Genomic DNA, 12,549 nt, shown 5'->3' on the forward strand with positions numbered 1-12,549 from the left:
CACTGGCACTCTCATCTGTAAGGAGGCTGGGATGCAGCCTGGCTGTGTGCTCAAGAGGACCAGCTGGCTACTGTCTGCAACAGTTGCCTCAGGATGCCTTAGAGGTATGGAAACCATCTGTGACCAAGAAGTGTAATTACTGCTCTTTGTAATGGTGAAACCCTGGAAACAACCCAATATCTAGCAATGAGAAATTAGCAAAAATATCTATGCAGTGTGACATTGCATGGCTACTAGAGGTCATGCTTTGGGGGATATTTAAAGAATAAAATGAAATGATAGTATAAAATATTAACTGACAAAAGCAGGGCACCAAACTGAATATTCAATATCTCACCTTTGAAAAATCTAGAGCAGATGAATATGTACTGAATTAATAACAGTGGTTCTCTCTGGGAAGGAGAATTATGGATAGCTTTTATTTGTTCTTCATCTTTCCCTATTTCCCAATTTCCTGCAATGAATACAGATTTACAATCAGAAGAAATGATACAAAACTACGTGCTGATTTACAAGGAACAGACTTGGAGGCCCTTCCCTCCTCTCATGTCTTTGTAACGACCTGGTCTGTGTTGATTGATTTTCTCATGGGCAGATCAGGGAGCCCTGCTGCAGCCTGGCAGAACTAAATTGGGTATTGGCCCAGCAGGCCTGGCAGCAGACTCAGGCATTGTCCATCTCTCTCCTTGGCTTTGTTTTCTCTAGAGGGTCCACCTTTTCTGCTCTGATTCTCACAGAAAGTAGAGCATGGGCTCACACTGCAGCCTAGACCTTTGGGGCAGAATGAGGGGAGGTCCTGAGGGGCCCTTACCCAAGCAGACCCCCACCCTGGCATCCAGGTGCTGTTGTTGCACTGGGAGGGCCATGGAGAAAGCATACTCCCCACACATTGACTGTGTTATCTATTTACTCCACAGACCAGCTCTGAAATAGTGTTTGCTTAGTCAGCCAATGAGAAGGCAGCCTCAGGCAGGGAAGCACACAGTCATAAATGGTTGAGAATGGATGCAAAGATGTATGTGCCTGATTGCAAAGCCCTGGAGAAAAGTGTGCTTTACTCCCACTGAACTGATAGAAGCTCAGTGAACTTTTCCTTTCCTGAGGAATGGGCCATAAAAGGACAGTACTTTCCCTCTGCAGTCTGAGGCTGTCATGATGAAAATGCTGACCTGTGACCTCCTGGATTTTGGAGATACTTCTCTGTTAGAAGCAGGTCCAGCAGTAGTCTGGATGCAGAAGGGTAAGCACCCAGGGTCCAGATAGACTGGCCTGGAAACACTAGCCCTTGAGACAGAGCCCAGCAGCAGGCACTAGTGGGTAGATGCAGGCAAGCTGGGGGCATTTAGGAGTGAGTCAGGAGCAGCCCACAGTCTCAGGGCTGGAAGTACCATTGGGGGCCTGGCCTCTCCTGCACTGTGTCCAGCACTGCTGAAATTCATTTTTATTGCTATTTCAGGTAAATGTCATACTAGTTCTGCCAGAAGAGACTGCCAATCTCCATTTTGTACAAGCCAGAAGTTGGCAGAGGATATAACTGCAGCTGTGGGGCACAGGATGTGTGGCTGGCTGGGGAGTTGACGGGTTGGTTCCAGACTCCTGTTCCTTTAGTCACTGTGTGGCTCCTGACATGGCACTGGCCATTCCACAGGAGCTGACAGGAAGCTTTCCAGAGACAAGGCCCTGGGAGGCAGTGACAGGAGTCCAGAGCCAAGCTCTTTCCAGGGACAAGGGCTTGGGAGGCAGTGACAGGAGCCCAGGGCTGAGCTCTTTCCAGGGACAAGGCCCTGAGAGGCAGTGACAGGAGCCCAGGGACGAGCTCTTGGCTCAGAGCTGCTCCAGGTGGGCCCAGCTTAAGGCAGGACCTCCCTGGACTACAGCTGGCAGACCCCACAGGTCAGGGTGAATAAGCAAAAGCGGTCACTGGTGCAGGGGGTGGTGAGGACAGGCTAAGTCCAGCCTCAGAGGTGGAGGACCTGGGGCGGGGGCAAGTCCCATGGTCAGTCCAACACACAAATGGCAGAGATAGGGCATGTCCACCTTGTCTTCAGTGACACTGTCCCTGACACTGTCCTTCCTTAGGTGCTCCTTTCTCTGTTTCTGATTAGTTTCACCTCTATCATCCACCCAACCCCGGTAAAAATCTGTGTTCAGGCAAGTGTTTGACATTACCCTGTCTAGGAACACAAGCTGGCTTGTTGGTGGAAAAGGGCTGGGCTACTGTGGTTATTGTCATCTCCCTCTAGGAGATGTTGGCCACAGCCTGCTGTTCTGCAGGGATTTCTATTTCCAGTCTCATGCCTAATTAGATTATGGAAAACTTTGAAGCCTCAGATAGCAGATAAGAAGTTAATTAAGGCATCAGAGCAACAGCAAATTTTTTTTTGAGTGGAGTTTCTTGGTAGTTAAGAAATTATAACAAAAATAACGATATTAAATCATACTTTAATGAATGTTCATCATGAAGCAACACTTTTCCTACATTATCTCATAAACCTTTATTTTACTGATGAGGAAAGAGAGTAGGGAGCTTAAGCAAAGCAGGATCCCAAAGTCAGTGGAACAGGTGGTGCCAGCCCAGTTGCTGATTCCTTGCTCTCCAGCACTGTACCACCCCAGTGGCTGCAGGCACCTCCTCCCTGCCCCTCTGTTCTCCTTCCTGTGTGAGTAGAAACCGAGGCCTCGCTGTTACTGTCACTGGCTGTGGTACCCATGTAGGGCTGCACTTCTTCACCCAGTCCAACCCCCTCCCCAGCCCCTCTGTGGGTGGCTTAGTCAAGCAGCTTTTGCATTTGGCTGATTTAGGTCGAGCAGGGTTGGGAGGGGTACGGTGGGGGGAGGTAAATGCTGGGGCTCTGGATAAGTTCCTTAGCTCTGAACAAGGGTCCCAGGAGAAGGGCAGCCATTCTCACCTCTAGTGTTTCTATGTCTGGATGTGGCCCCTTCCCAGCCTGGTGGTAATGCCACATTTAGCAGAGGGTAGAGACATGAGAAGGCTGTGCTCCAGCCAGCCATGGCCGCCTAGTTATGAGACCCACTCATACTTGCTGTTAGCAGCGCTTTTGGTTGGCTGCGGCTCCCTGCTGAATCACTCTACCCGGGACAGCCCAGGTCTGCACTGAATGTCTTGATAGCTTAATTGATTTAAGTTTGCCTCACTCACTGTGTGATGTGGTTTTTGTTCCAGAATGTGGGCTCAATGATTTCAAGAAATCCTTGTGTGGTCTTCATGCAAACCTTAATTTAAGATCCCCCAGTTGTGTGTAAGGAACTAGATGTTCTGGAGACCTCCTACCTCTGTGAGCTGTGATTCTGGGGTCTAGTGTGGAAAATGCAGGTGGGCCTCTCTCCCTGAGTAAATGCTTTCACAACCAGGTTTGCTTTTGGCAGAGAATAGGATACATGGCATCTAATTTTTTCAGTCTTTGTGAATACCGCACACATGTCTGAAGATCCTAAAGGTCTAGCTGCGTTTTTATTATTTTATTTTTTAATTTTTTTATTAAAATTTTTTCTTTTACATTTATTTATTTTTGGGAGACACAGAGAGAGCACAAGTGGGGGAGGGGCAAGGAAAGAATGAGACACCGAATCTGAAGCAGGCTCCAGGCTCTGAGCTGTCAACACAGAGCCCAACGCGGGTCTCAAACTCACAAACTGTGAGATCATAACCTGAGCTAAAGTCGGACGCTTAATCGACTGAGCCTCCCAGGCCCCCAGGTCTAGCTGCATTTTTAAAAATGAAATGAAAAAAGGGAGGGAAACCCAATGACACATATGCAGTGAAATCAAAGGTGGAATCTGGTGTGAGCTAACAGGCACAGACTGAGACCCATCACCCACCCCTTCATTCACCCTGCTACAGCCCCTCCTGTCCAGGGTGCCCTTTTGATGAATGGTGATGAGAGGTGGCCCTGATGGGATTACTGAAGAAAGGATGAGAATTTCTAGGTGATGGCCATGGCCAGACCCAGAGGAGGAGCCCATTTTAGTTTGTCTTCTCTAAAACTATTTTTCCTAGATGATCACATCATGGTTTCTCTTGGCGAGTTTAATTGCCTACTGATCTTTCAATTGCGAAGTTAGAAATTTCTGGGCTTCTCTCCCCTGGAATGAAATGTTTCATGAATGTCATGAGCACCTCCCTGGGAATGGAGCCCATCATTGCATTGAGCCTTCCTATGGAGGCCTGGCTAAGTTTCAACCAAATCTCTCCCTCCCTAATGTGAATTTATTTAACTTCCCTCTGTTTTTATGAAACACATTTTGGAAGACATTGGAACAAACAAGCTTCACACCTTTGTTGTCTTCTGATGTCAATTTCCCCTGCCTTTGAGTTGCTGAAAATCCAGTCTTTTTTTTTTTAAAGACTTTTTATTTATTTATTTTGAGAGAGAGAGAGAGAGAAAGAGAGAGAGAGAGAGAGAGAGAGAGAGAGAGAGAGAGAGAGAGAATCTTAAACAGGCTCCATGCCCAACGCAGAGACTGATGTGGGGCTCAATCTCACGACCATGAGTTTATGACCTGAGCCGAAATTAAGAGTCAGATGCTCAACGTACTGAGCCACCCAGGCACCTGGAAAATCCAGTCTCTCTATCAAGCTCTCACCCCTCTTTAAAAGTGTGCCCTGAGAAGAGGCTGTCTTGGGAGTGCAGGATTTGATGGGCACAACCATGTTTACCCTTGGGAAAAGGATCATGGAGTGGTGCTATAGGGTTTTCAGAAAACAGTTCTCCTGGGCTGTCCACTGTGAGGGGGCCAAGAGATCCACAGAGCCAGCTGTGGATGATGGTGTCCTATGTGGCTTCAGACTGAATGTGCCTACATATCTCCCAGGGGTCTCATTAAGGAGCAAATGTGGGTTCAGGAGTTCTGGATGGGGCCCCAGTTTCAGCATTTCTTACCAGCTCCCAGATGAGGACAGTGCTGCTGGGCTGAGGGCCCAGAGCTTGGGCAGAGCAGAATAGAGGGGCTGCCAGGAGAAGCAGGCAAATGTGGAGTACATGATAATCCACAGACTCCTCTGCTTTCCTTTCGTGCAGAAATAAATCTCATGAGCCCCGTCAAGTGTGAGACATGAGACATGGATCCAACCCAAGATAAGTCTCTCTTCAGACAGGCTGTCAGGACTTCAGAATGCAGCACCCCCATATCTGGATGTGAGTTATGTACTGACCTGGGCTGGGATATAGTGGACTCCAAATCTGTGGTCCAGGGCTTGGGGTAAACATGTGGAGTTGCCAAGTGTCCCTGAAGGTTGCTGCATGGGGTTCCCAATAGCAGGGTGAGACAAGTTGCCATGTGTCACTGACTCTGTCTTCCCAAATTCAGAATCCACTTATGCTGGTCTTGTTGGAGTATGCTTCTCGAGTTTGCTTTATACAATGCAATAGTTTTTCAAATGTGACTGTTCAGTTGAATTCTAAAAAATTTGTACACTAATCATAGGGCATTCTGAAGTTGGAGGACTTGCGTGTGTGTGTGTGTGTGTGTGTGTGTATGTGTGAGGAGGGAATGGAGATAAATTTGACAAAAGAGATTTTGTTACATTTCAACTGACCTGAGTTCTGGTTTGTCCAACCTTTGGTCAATTGTCAGCCCATCAACTAATCCACTATGTCATTTCTTCCTCTGTGCACCTGATCTGTGCCCAGACATGCTTCGATTATGGCAACTGATCACTGAGGGTCTGCAGTAGGCCACAGCATTGTGTGATATGAGGTCATCCTCTGGTCATTCCTCCCACTATGACTTGGGGAATTGGAATGGTTCACACTTTATGGATGAAGATATGAAGTTTCAGGGAGGTTGAAGGCTTGGCCACATTATATGGCCTGCAGATGGCACAGGTGACATCAAACTGCCCAGACACCCAGCCTCTTTGGCTGCCACTGAATTCTCATTCTGTAATTGCAGACTTTGTTTTTTTTTTTTTTTAATTTTAATTCCAGTATAGTTAACACACAGTGTTATATTAGTTTCAGGTGTACACTACAGTGATTCCTGGTACTCATCATGACAAGTACACTTTTTAATCCCCATCACCTATTTAACCCCTCCTCCCCACTTCCCCTCTGGTAATCATCAGTTTGTTCTCTCAAGAGTCTGTTTCTTGGTTTGTCTCTCTTATTTTTTCCCCTTTGCTTGTTTGTTTTGTTTTTCAAATTCTACATTAGAGTAAAATCATATATTTGTCGTTCTTGGACTTATTTCACTTACCATTATACCCTCTAGCTCCATCCATGTTGTTGTAAATGGCAAGACTTTGTTCTTTTTTATGGCTGAATAGTATTTCCTTATTTATATATCACTTATTCCTTATCCATTCATCTAATACGTGGGCTGCATCCATAATTTGGCTATTGTAAATAATGCTGCAATTAACATAGGAGTGCATGTATTCCTGTGAATTAACATTTTTGTATTTTTTTGGGTAAATATTCAGTAGTGCAATTACCAGATCTTAGGGTAGTTCTATTTTTATTTTATTTTTTTGAGAAATCTCTATACTGTTTTCCAGAGTGGCTGCACCAGTTTGCATTCCTACTAACAGTGCAAGAGAGTTCTCCTTTCTCTACATCTTCATCAACACCTGTTGTTTCTTGTGTTGTTGATTTTAGCCATTCTAACAAGTATGAAGTGATATCTCATTGTAGTTTTGATTTGCATTTCCCTGATGATGAGTGATGTTGAGCATCATTTTATGTGTTTGTTAGCCATCTGGATGTCTTCTTTGGAGAAATGTCTGTTCATGTCTTCTGCCCATTTTTAAATTGGATTATTTGTTTTTTGGGTGTTGAGTTTGATAAGTTCTTTATATATTTTGGATACTAACCATTTATTGGATATGTCATTTGCAAATATCTTCTCCCATTCTGTTGGTTGTCTTTTGGGTTTTTTTGATGGTTTCCTTCACTGTGCAAAAGCTTTTTATTTTGATGAAGTCCCAATAGCTTATTTTTGCTTTTATCCCCCTTGCCTCAAGAGACATATCTAGAAAAATGTTGCTATGACCAATGTCAGAGAAATTACTGTCTGTGCCCTCTTCTAGGAATTTTATGGTTTTCTGTTTCACATTTATATCTCTAATCGACTTTGAATTTATTTTTGTGTATGGTGTAAGAAAGTGGTCCAGTTTCATTCTTTTGCATGTTGCTGTTCAGTTGTCCCAACACCATTTGTCGAAGAGACTGTTCTTTTCCCACTGGATATTTTTTCCTGCTTTGTCAAAGATTAATTGACCATATGGTTGTGGGTTCATTTCTGGTTTTTCTGTTCTGCTCTATTGATCTATGTGTCTGTTTTTGTGCCAGTACCATAATGTCTTGATGACTACAGCTTTGTAATATACCTTGAAGTCCAGAATTGTGATGCCTCCTTGCTTTGCTTTTTTCATTCAGAATCATGCTTATTTATTTAGTTATATCCAAGTCAGTTAACACATAGTATAGTAATCATTTCAGGAGTAGAATTTAGTGATTTATCACTTACATATTACAGTGCTCATTCCAACAAGTGCCCTCCCAGTACCCATCACCTATTTAGCTGACCCTCCCCCCCCACCCAACTCCCCTCCAGCAACCCTCAGTTTGTTATCTGTATTTAAGAGTCTCTTATGGTTTGCCTCCCTCTCTGTTTTTATCTTATTTTTTCTTCCTTTCCCCTATGTTCTCTAGGGCTGACTCCTCCTCTGAGCCTCCATGGATTTTCTCCAGGAAGAGACCCTGCCTTCCCAAGGGCTGTGAGTATTTTAATATTCCCTGTCCTGAACATGGTACATGGAATATAGCGGGATCTCAGTAAGTTATTATTGTCCAAGTGTGGAAAAGAGTGACAAAGTTTATAGTTACAAAGACATTGAATGGCCAAACCAATTTTGCAAAAGAAAAGCAGGTGCTTTGATGGTCTGTTCCATACTTGGACACTTACTCAACTTCATTTGTTAATAATAATTTACTGAGATCTTGCTATATTCCATGTACCATGCTAAGGACAGGGAATATTACAATAGTCATAGCTGTTGGGATGGCACATAGATGCACTGAGCATCAGTATATCAGGGTCCCTACCTGGAGCAAGATTCAATGGAGGCCCAGAGGAGAGGTCAGCCCAGCCAGGGGTCAGGGATCTGGAAGTCAGAGAAGATGTTGGTCCTGCAAGGTGCTCAGGAAGCCAGAGGAGGGGCTGCCTCTGTCAGGGGTCAGAGGTCTTTACAGAGGAGTTTGCCCCCTGCACGTGTCAGGGAGGACATACTCGGCAAATAGTGTGCCACAGTGTGGAACATGGTTCCTGGTGTTCTTCTCCATGTGTACATAAATCTTGTCTTCTCAGAGGGTCACAGGCTCCCTGAAGACTGGTCTCTGTTTCACTTTTCTCTGTTCATGGCTGGCCTGCAGAATGGGCTGTGACAATAAAGCAGAGCTGAAGGAAAACCTCTATTGTCTGAGGCTTGCATATCCCAGCTACTCAAGGCAGATAAAATAAAATGATACCATTTTGAGGGGACAATTATATTAGCTAGGATTTAATAATAGCCTTTTTACAATGCTAGCAAGTGTGAAAGGAGACACAAATGGATAAAGTGGATGTCAGGACCAACTTTCAAGAAAGCACTTTTTCACTTGGTTAACATTTATATATATATATTTTTGATTTGCTTATTCTGATTTTAGGAATCTGTTTTAAGAAACAGTAAGAAACTCAAAGCCACAGCAGAAACCTCCTGGTGTTGCTCAGAACCGTAGAGCTGGACTTTGTCTGGGGGTGGTTGTACAGGAGAGCTGAGGAGGGGTTTGGTGAGAGCTCTGTGACTAGTCATGAACACTGTGGGAGTTTGGAATAGCAGGGACATGCTTATGAATTGACGGTAATTGAGAAAAGGCCAATACAGAAACATGTGGTGTCATTGCAGCAAGTAAAATTGTATACAGACAGAAAGAAACACACTGGAGTATGACTAATGGTTAGCTTTGAGAGAGATACTTATAGCTGACTTAGTTTATTTCTCTGTAATTTATAAAATGGTCTGCTGTAAACCTTTGACAATTGTCTAGTAAAGACCTCATTACAAATAATTGAGAGAACACAATTTTGGTTGAAGGAATGTGCAAAATCATGTGGGGTGTATTTGTTTCTTATGGTCACCGTAACAAATTACCACAAATTTAGCAGCATAAAACACCACAAACTTACTATCTTCTCGTTCTGGAGTATAGACATCTGAAATGGGCTAATATCAAGGTGTTAACAGGATGCATTCCCTCCAAAATCTCTAGGGGAAAACTTGCTTCCTTGCCTTTTTCAACTTCTACAGACTGCCTGCGTTCCTTGATTTATGGCCAGTCTCTTCAAGCTCTGCCTCCTCCATGTGTCCCCTTCTCTGGTTCTGCTATTCTGCCTCCATCTTATAAAAACTCTGTGATTGCCTGAGCACATCTGGATAATCCAGGATGATATCCCCCATCCCCAGATCCTACATGTAATCACATCTGTAAAGTGCTTTTTACTGCATAAGGTAACATGGTCACCGGTTCTGGAGATTAGGGCATGGGCATCTTTTGGGAGCCATTACTCTGCCTACCAGAAGGGGCAATTTACCATGGGGGTTTGAGAGTGCCATGGCTGGTACTGGGGAACCTGCCTAGCACATCACCACCACCTTGCAGGAGTGTTCTCTAAAGTTCTTAGCAAATCCAGTGTAAGAGCTTGAGAAACAGAAATTGATCACCTGTCTGATGTTGTCCAGGTGGATCCTTCTTGGTAAATGCAGCACCCACAGAGACCTCTGGTGGGGTTCAGTGGTGGAGATCTGGGTATCTGAGTTCCTGGAATTTCAACTGACAATCAACGTCACAGAGAAAAGTGAGGGGAAGCAAGTTTGGGGGTGTGTATGCAGAAGAGGATTTGACCATGCCTTGAGACAACTTTGTGGAGAAGTATAGGAAACTGGGGCCAAGAGTTGTATTCCAGAGCCCCAAAAGGCAGGCAGAATTATGGGAAGTGGAGGAAAAAACCATTGCATCTGTACAGTGCTTCACCTTCTACAGCATGTTTTCTTGAATTGTTTACTTCATTTATTCTTTCATGCATTAATTCAGCACATTTTTGGGAGTGGCTATTGTGACAAAGGGACTAAAGATGGTGCCTTGCCACACACAGTCCCTGTTCCTGGTGGGTGCGGGATTTCTGCTGCAAGTCCAGAGGCAGTCCACCATGTCTCCTGAGAGGGCCCAGGTCAGGAGTAGGCCCCCTCTCACTCTGCCCACTAGACTGTGCTCTAGGGACCTCAGACTCTCCATCTACCTCTTTGGGTCTGTAGAGCCTCCTCCAGCCAGACCATGAGGCTTCCTCCACCCCTGCCATGAGTCTTGAGAGGGCAAGAGGCCCAGACCACTGTGTGGTCCATCCTGCCTTTCCCTGGAAGCTGAAGTCCTCCTGGCCTGGCCTTTCCTCATCTCTCTGTCCTTGCCTCCCTTCTTGGTTCCTCACCTTCCCAGGTCCTCCTTCTTTCCCTCAGGACCATCCATCCTTCCTTCCTCCCATTTTCTCTCCACAGAAGTCACATCCTGGGGTTGGAGCAACAAGAGTGGAAGACACTCCACATTCCCCTGAGGAGTCCACCCCTTGGGCAGGCCCTGTTCCTATTTCTTTCTGTAGCATAAATGAAGTCACCCTCATCAGGAGGCAAATAAGACAAAGGAAAAGCAGAGAGAAAAGAAAATGCTTTTGGAACTGGGACCAGAATCTCATCTGACATTTGGGAAGTAGAGCAGACAGGTGCTGAAGGCAGGGCTCATGTTGTCCCATTGATGACCAGTGCCTGCTGAGAGAGAGGGTGGGAGCCTCTGTGTGTGTGTGGCACTGTCCCCTGTACTGTCTGCCTGATCCCACACAGAGTGTTGGGGGTACAGTGTGGGAGGGGCTGTGTTTCCTGGGAACATCAGGTGAGTGTCAGGTTGAATGCGCTCTTGGTGGGGGTTGCAGGTGAAGCAAGTGGTTTAAGGCTGGGGGATGCTGTTCTCCTCTGAACCTCCTCTGGGCATTTAGTCTACATGAAGGCTCTGTTCCCTGCAGTGAGCTCCCACAGGTGTGTTCCTGGAGTACCTACATCCCGACATCGCTGCTGACAGTGGCGAGGGGATGGTGTGGAGGTGGACACAGGGTCTGGTGCCCTGAGCATTTCTCCATGCCAAGGATCAAGGATTACTCATTCCAGAGCTTGGGGCCAATGAAACTTCGGTGCCACAGGCCACTCCTAAGTCACTATGGGAGATGCCATAGGCTGAATTGTGCACCCCACCCCAAGTTCATATGCTGAAGCCCTAACCCTCAGTGTGATCATATTTGGAAGTAGGACTTTTGACAAGCATTAGGGTTGGATGAAGTGATGAGGACCAAGCCCCAGTGATGAGATTACTACTCTTATAAGGAGAGTTGCCAGAGAGCTTGCTATTTCTCTCTGCCATATGAGAATGCAATGAGGAGACCATCTGCCAGCCAGGAAAAGGGCTCTCACCAGAACCTGTTATGTTGGCACCCTGACCTCAGACTTATGGCCCCCGGAACTTTGAGAAAACAAACTTTCTGCTGTTTAAGCTGCTCAGTCTATGGCACTTTGTTATGGCAGCCCGAGCTGACAAATACAGATTTTGGTACTGGGAAGTGGGATGTTGCTGTAACAAATACATGAACACATGGAAGCAGCTTTGGAATGATGGGGTGATGGGCAGAGGCTGGAAGAGTGTTGAGGTGCATTCTAGAAATATGGATGTTAAGGGTGATCCTGATGAGGCTCAGATGGGAATGAGAAACATGTTCTTGGAAACTGGAGGAACAGTGATCCTTGTTATTAAGTGGCAGATAACTTGGCCACACTGTGTTCTAGCATTAGTGGAAGGTAGAACTAGTGACTGATAAAATAGGATATGTAACTGAGGGGATTTCTTAAAAAATTTTTTTAATGTTTATTTACTTTTGAGAAAGAGAGAGACAGAGAGAGGGGGAGACACAGAGTCCGAAACAGGCTCTGAGCTGTCAGCACAGAGCCCAATGTGGGGCTCAAACTCACAGAGTGCGAGATATTGACCTGAGCTGAAGTTGGACGCTCAACGGACTGAGCCACCCAGCTGCTGCTGTAGCTGAGATTTCTTTTTTTAAAATTTCTTTTTTTCAACGTTTATTTATTTTTGGGACAGAGAGAGACAGAGCATGAACGGGGGAGGGGCAGAGAGAGAGGGAGACACAGAATCGGAAACAGGCTCCAGGCTCTGAGCCATCAGCCCAGAGCCCGACGCGGGGCTCGAACTCACGGAGCGCGAGATCGTGACCTGGCTGAAGTCGGACGCTCAACCGACTGCGCCACCCAGGCGCCCCTGTAGCTGAGATTTCTAAGCAAAGTATGTGGCCTTGTTTCTCCGGACTGCTTAAGGAATGTAAAATGTAAAAGGAATTAAGATGTAATTGTAAAGCAAAAAGGAGCCAGAACTTGAAGATTTGGAAAATTCTCAGTCTATCTATATTGCAAACAACAAGTAAGTTTGTTCTGCAGAGAGC

The 12,549-nt window shown here is 45.6% G+C and overlaps 1 long non-coding RNA gene across 1 annotated transcript in view; it reads left to right on the plus strand.

Moving 5' to 3' along the window:
• Window positions 1–5,151, plus strand: part of LOC123596717 — a 35,944-nt gene extending 30,793 nt beyond the window's left edge. Inside the window, exon 3 of the long non-coding RNA XR_006711822.1 lies at window positions 5,040–5,151. This is a non-coding gene — a long non-coding RNA (uncharacterized LOC123596717). The remainder of the gene's footprint in view (window positions 1–5,039) is intronic.
• Window positions 5,152–12,549: the final 7,398 nt, after the last annotated feature.

Source organism: Leopardus geoffroyi, chromosome C1 (assembly GCF_018350155.1).
Source record: "Leopardus geoffroyi isolate Oge1 chromosome C1, O.geoffroyi_Oge1_pat1.0, whole genome shotgun sequence".
Taxonomy (NCBI): domain Eukaryota; kingdom Metazoa; phylum Chordata; class Mammalia; order Carnivora; family Felidae; genus Leopardus; species Leopardus geoffroyi.